The sequence below is a fragment of the Prionailurus viverrinus genome, chromosome F2 (genome assembly GCF_022837055.1).
Source record: "Prionailurus viverrinus isolate Anna chromosome F2, UM_Priviv_1.0, whole genome shotgun sequence".
Taxonomy (NCBI): Eukaryota; Metazoa; Chordata; class Mammalia; order Carnivora; family Felidae; genus Prionailurus; species Prionailurus viverrinus.
The window spans coordinates 70,259,693-70,265,185 of record NC_062578.1 but is presented as its reverse complement, the minus strand read 5'-3'; the positions used below and the strand labels follow the sequence as shown (position 1 = coordinate 70,265,185).

General features: G+C 44.1%; 1 pseudogene; it reads left to right on the top strand.

Annotated features, from left to right (window-relative positions):
• Positions 1 to 697: 697 nt before the first annotated feature.
• On the top strand, positions 698 to 796 carry LOC125156781 (uncharacterized; annotated as a pseudogene).
• Positions 797 to 5,493: the final 4,697 nt, after the last annotated feature.

The window sequence follows — 5,493 nt, the reverse complement described above, 5'->3', positions numbered from 1 at the left end:
CAGCTTTGGCGATCTTCCAAAGGATGAATGGTGTGGACCGGGAGCTCCGGTCTCCCTTGGCTTCGAAGCATCCAAATAAGTAAACATCTAACTGCTTACAATAAAATAAAAATAAATACAGTCAAGTCACAAACCAGGAAACCAGTCTAGGTTACCAGATCATCCCGTGACTTGACATGGGGGCTAGAAAATGCATCCTTGAACTTGGCAATGCAAGAATCCGAGGCGCACCGAGGGGTCACAGGAATGACTGGGCCCAGTGACAAGGCACCATGTTTTCCTCTTCGCTGGGTGAGGAGCCCAAACCAACCTCCAGAGCTCCTGAATAAGAGGAAAATGTCTCTTTAACAGCATTAAGGGACAATTTATTATGTGTATCCTTCCAGGGAAGCATAATGTCAGTGCAGGCCCATTGCATTTGCATTATTTCCAGACAACGGCAGCAGCAGAAAAGGACACTGATTTATTTCAGAGCAAGCACAGGTGAATTTAATGTCTGTTGGGACTGAGCCAGGGAAGACTTAACCCACTCTGGGCTTTCAAGTGCTTGAGGGGGGACCGCAGGTTTTTGGAAGGGTCCTATTGGCCTCCGGCTAAATTCAGCTTCCCTGAGCCAATATTACTCGATCACCTGGTCAGAAAAGCTCTTGCAGAGTAAAGGGGATGAAGAAAATTCTGTTTAGGAATAGAAAATCTGGTGCTGGCTTTGTCAGCACATACACTACAAATTGGAATGATATTTGCGTGGCCCCTGTGCGAGGATGTCACACAAATTTGTGAAGCTTCCGTATTTTTTAACTGGAATTAAAATAAAAACAATGAATGAATGAATGAATGAATGAATGAATAGAAAATCTGGTTTTATGCCCTGGCCCAGCTAATTTCTTTCTCAATGACCCGGGCAAATAATTTAGTCCTTTTATTTTTATTTTTTAATTAATTAATTTTTTTTATAATTTAGTCCTTTTAAGACCCAATTATTTCTTTGTAAAGGAGTCTGAGAACACTAGCCTGCAGGCTTGTAGTGAGGATACAGTAGGCAAATGTATGAGAGAGGGCTTTGTGAATTGTATACTTGCCATTGTTTGGAGCTGACATCAATTTGGGATTCCTAGCAAACAGCTTTATCCCAGAAGAATCATCAAGAAGATGGTAATCACAATTACCCTTTGAACCCTGGCATTCGAGCATTATAGGATTGTAAAAGGTCATGGTAGAAAGTCTGAGATAGCTGTTCCCAACATCTTGTTGGGTAAATGGAGAAACCAGTTGTAGGGAAGGAAGTGGACTGAACATCATGGGGGATGAGGTGAATCTTATTTATCTTTGCTCTCCGTTCCTTAGCAGTATGCTTCGGAATGCTGTGTTCACAATAAAAGCTCAATAAATGCTAGTAGAAGTGACAGAATTCACTCACTGTCAAACACAACCAGTGTTGCTGTTGACAATGGCAATTGGAATCTTTTCTTTTCAATGCACACTCCAAGTATCTTTTCCTTTAAAAAAAAAAAGTTACTTTATTTTGAGAGAGAGTGGGGGAGGGGCAGAGACAGAAGAAGAGAGAGAATCCCAAGCAGGCTTCATGCTGTCAGCACAGAGCCCAACATGGTGCTCGATCTCATGAACCATGACAACACGACCTGAGCCGAAATGAAGAGTTAGATGCTTAACCAATTGAGTCACCCAGGTTCCCCTAAGGTTCTCTTCTTTAAATATAAAACCTTGCAGGGACTGTGTTTGCTGGTCACCTGAGTCGTCTTAAAGAGGAACACAGCTCATATAAGCCAGCAAGGTCCTGGTAAAAGCCACTGGCTCCAACGTCTGATGGCAATTCCTTGAAGTCTTGAAGAGCACTTCATTCTTGTCAGACCATCTTCCAACAGCCATTTTTGCATCTACAGTTGGATAAATTTACAAAATGTTGCCCAGCGCATTACCTTATTTAATTTCCTGAGCGATATGATGAAGGAGGCACTATTATTTATTTCCATTTACCAGCATAAGAAGTTGGGGGATCTGAGGGTCTGTAGTACTTGCTTATTGATGCCAGGACTGGAGTTGGAACACAGAACTCTTGACGGCAAGTGCACTCTGTTAGTACTACCTTATCAAATATCCAATAAGCTTCCTTGGCTTCTGTTTCTCCTTTCTTCCTTTTCCTCTCTCCTTCTGCCCATCCTTTGTTTCCCAGCAGCTCAGTAACATGGTGCTAGGTGACACGCTAGGCATGGAAGCCAGTGAACAATGAATAGAAAAGTCCCTGTCTTTGAAGGGTTGACAATCTACTAAAGGAGAGGATCTACAGGTGAAAAGGGTAATTCCAAATGTAGGTCATCTTTGCTAAGCACTAACCGTGATTGAGTAGAGCCTAAAAGGGTAAACTGACAAGCATCTAACTACCTGGAAGATGGAAGAGGGAGATAAACCCCTGTCTAGGACACTGCTGTTGCCTTCATCCTAGAACAATCATTCACTGGATCCCAGGCTTCCCCTTTCACAATACGTAGGCTTTCAAAGTCCGTGCCTTCAACTTCCCTGCTCTCTTTGGTGTGATGAATGAAAGACGGGTGTGACGCATCCGAGTGGAATCTGCAAATCGCTGATTCTTTAAAACCTACTTTTGTAAATAGCAATAAAACAAGTCTCAACATTCGTTCCTCATTCAGGGAGTTCATTCAACCAGGAGCCCTGGAGGAAGGAAGCTACTCCCTACAAACTGCTCTCTTTTCGGGGCTCTTGTCTGAAACTGAAACTCATCTCCCCACTCTTCCCTTTTCCTGCCTTGCTTTAATTCTGAGTCAATTAATCTGGAATCCCTTCTGGTTTCCCTCCTTTGTCTGCCCTCACTTTGTCTAAACAGCAGAATTGGTTATGTTTGCCAAATGAATTATTCCACCCCAAAGTGTGTCCAAGTCTGGGAATAATACCCCACAGGCATTCAGTAATGATTTGTTCAATAAATAAATGAATGGGTGAAGAAATGGATAATAACCAGGTTTGCATATTCTATCATTTACCAGTTGCCTGACTTCAAGAAAATTATTTAATCTGGTTGTGCCTCAGTTTCCTGTCTTTGCCAATGGTGTGCGTAAGTTACAAAAATGTCTGTATGTATGCACTCTATAAAGCACCTGTGATTCATTCTGGTACTCGAAAAATGGTAGCCATGATGCTTATCGTTATCATTATTAAAGAGACCTGAGAGCCACAGGAGGAATGTTCCTGTAGGGTGAGGAGGTTCAGGGGGATAGTTTCTGCTGGCTGTGAGGAATATAGGATTTAAAGAAGCAGGGGGAAAGGTGCAGGGGTAGGCATCTCAGCTAGTAATTCTGGGGTAAGAGGGTGAGCTCTGAAATCTTCTGAAGATAGGAAGGTGAAGAGGAAAGGTAGGGAATCAGGTAAAACTGTAGAAAGACGTGAGGGGATGAAGTATGTCCCTAAATTTAAGTTGTTAGTGATTATGTATTACGCGGTTATCATGTGTCACTGAAATATGGCACAAAGTGTGCCCAAGAAGGGATGCTGGTGCTGGTGCCATGAGAGTGGTAAGGGTGACAGCACAGGGGTATCTGACATGCTGTGGGGACACAGGGGAAAGAGGCTGGCACTGTCCTCAGACATCTTGGAGAGGCCTCATCACGAAGCCACTGGCTCAGCAAGAATTCCATCTTCCTTACTTATTCTCTTCCTTGGTCACTTGCTCATTTCATACATATTATTGAGCACCTGCTTACTTGCTAGATGTAGAGTTGGGTACCGGGGACATAGTTGGAACAAGACCAGACTCGGCCACGGAGCTTTGAGTTTAGTAGATCTCTTGCTGTCGATGGGAAAGATGCCACTCCAGAAGGAGACAATGGCATAACAAACAGCATGGAGAACTTTCGAACAAGCCTGGGCTTTCACAAGCTGCCCATGGGAATGGCAGGGGTGTATGCAATCCAAGTGTCCTGTGGGGTTGAGGCTGACATAATATGTCCAGTAAAGGAGCAGATGGAAGATGGTAAACAGGGAGATTCATGTTTCAGAAGGAAGCGTCTGGTGGCAGGTGGGTTAGAGGGGAACGCTATGGTCCTTTTAGAGAAATAATGATGGAGAGAGTGGAGGGCTTCTGGGAGAAAGCAAATTGAACTGCAGAGTCAGATGGTGAGGTGAAAGTATGTTTCTGGATGTAGAATTCTCCCCACGGTCAGGGATGGAGGAGAAAGCACCAGCCACTAGCTGGACATTGGGGAGGGGCAATGAGCCCCGGATGGAGGAAGCAGCCTGGGGGTGGGAAGGAAGAGTTCTTGGGGTTCTAACTGTGACCAGTAGGGCTGATGGTCTGATTCTGCGAAGTGTGATTCCTAACATCCCCCCTCCGCAGGGACTCACCCTGACCCTCTGAGAAGAAGAGGGTGGGTTTATTGGCATCATTTCCATTCTTTGTAATGGGATCAGTCTATGACATCGGAGGAAGAGTCAACCAGTCAACCTAGGGCTGAATTTGAGATTCATAATGACTTTGGATGGAAAAGGGTGGAGATGAACAGCAAATCACTCAAAATTCCATGTGTAAAAATAAAACAAACATATCTTGATTTATCACCACCTCTGTGAAATCTCTTCTCTCCAGTTAATGTCTTCTTGTGCCAGGGGAAGCGCTTTAAGAAAAACAGGAAGGGGGACAAAACAGAAGAGACTCTTAAATACAGAGAACAAACCGAGGGTTGCTGGAGGGGTTTGGGGTGGGGGACAGGTGGGGGGCATTAAGGAGGACACTTGGGGTGAGCACTGGGTGTTATATGTAGGGGACGAATCACTGGATTCTACTCCTGAAATCATTATTGCACTGTATGCTAACTAATGGGCGTAAATTTTAAAACACCAATAAACAAATCAACCAAAATTTAAAAAGAGAAAAGAAAAAAAGAAAGAACAGCGAGGTCAACGCAAAGAATTTTGTAAAGTCTCGGTCCTTCTCTGGCATTTCTTTCTCGCTCGGATTCTCTTTTGGTGCGGCACACCATGTAGACCACAGAGCAGAAATTCCCCAGAGATTTCTTTCTGCCAGGCTCCCCAGCACCATCCACGCCCCCAGTCCTTTTTACATATCCCCAGTGACAACTCCTCAACTTCGGGGCCATCATCTTTATTTGTCTTACGTGGAGGAAGCACTGAACTCTTTTCTCTAGCAGCCCCATCATTTAACGCAGGGTCTGACACGCCCCTGAATAGATAAATATTTGCTAAATAAACTGAATTATTAGTGGTGGGTAACATGTGTCTGACATTCTCTAGTAGCTATTTTTGCAAGGACGCTCATGGAGATGAGGGGAAGAGAAAGTTTTGGACAAGGACACTTTTTCCTGCCCACTCTTCATGTCACCGCCCATTTTGTGTGCTTCAAAAGAAGAATTTGCTTCAGATGAAACTGCATGTGGAGTCCTGCAGTGGCTCATAAATTCCAGTTGGCAGAAACAGCTGGGCTAATTGCCTAAGAATCTCTAGAGA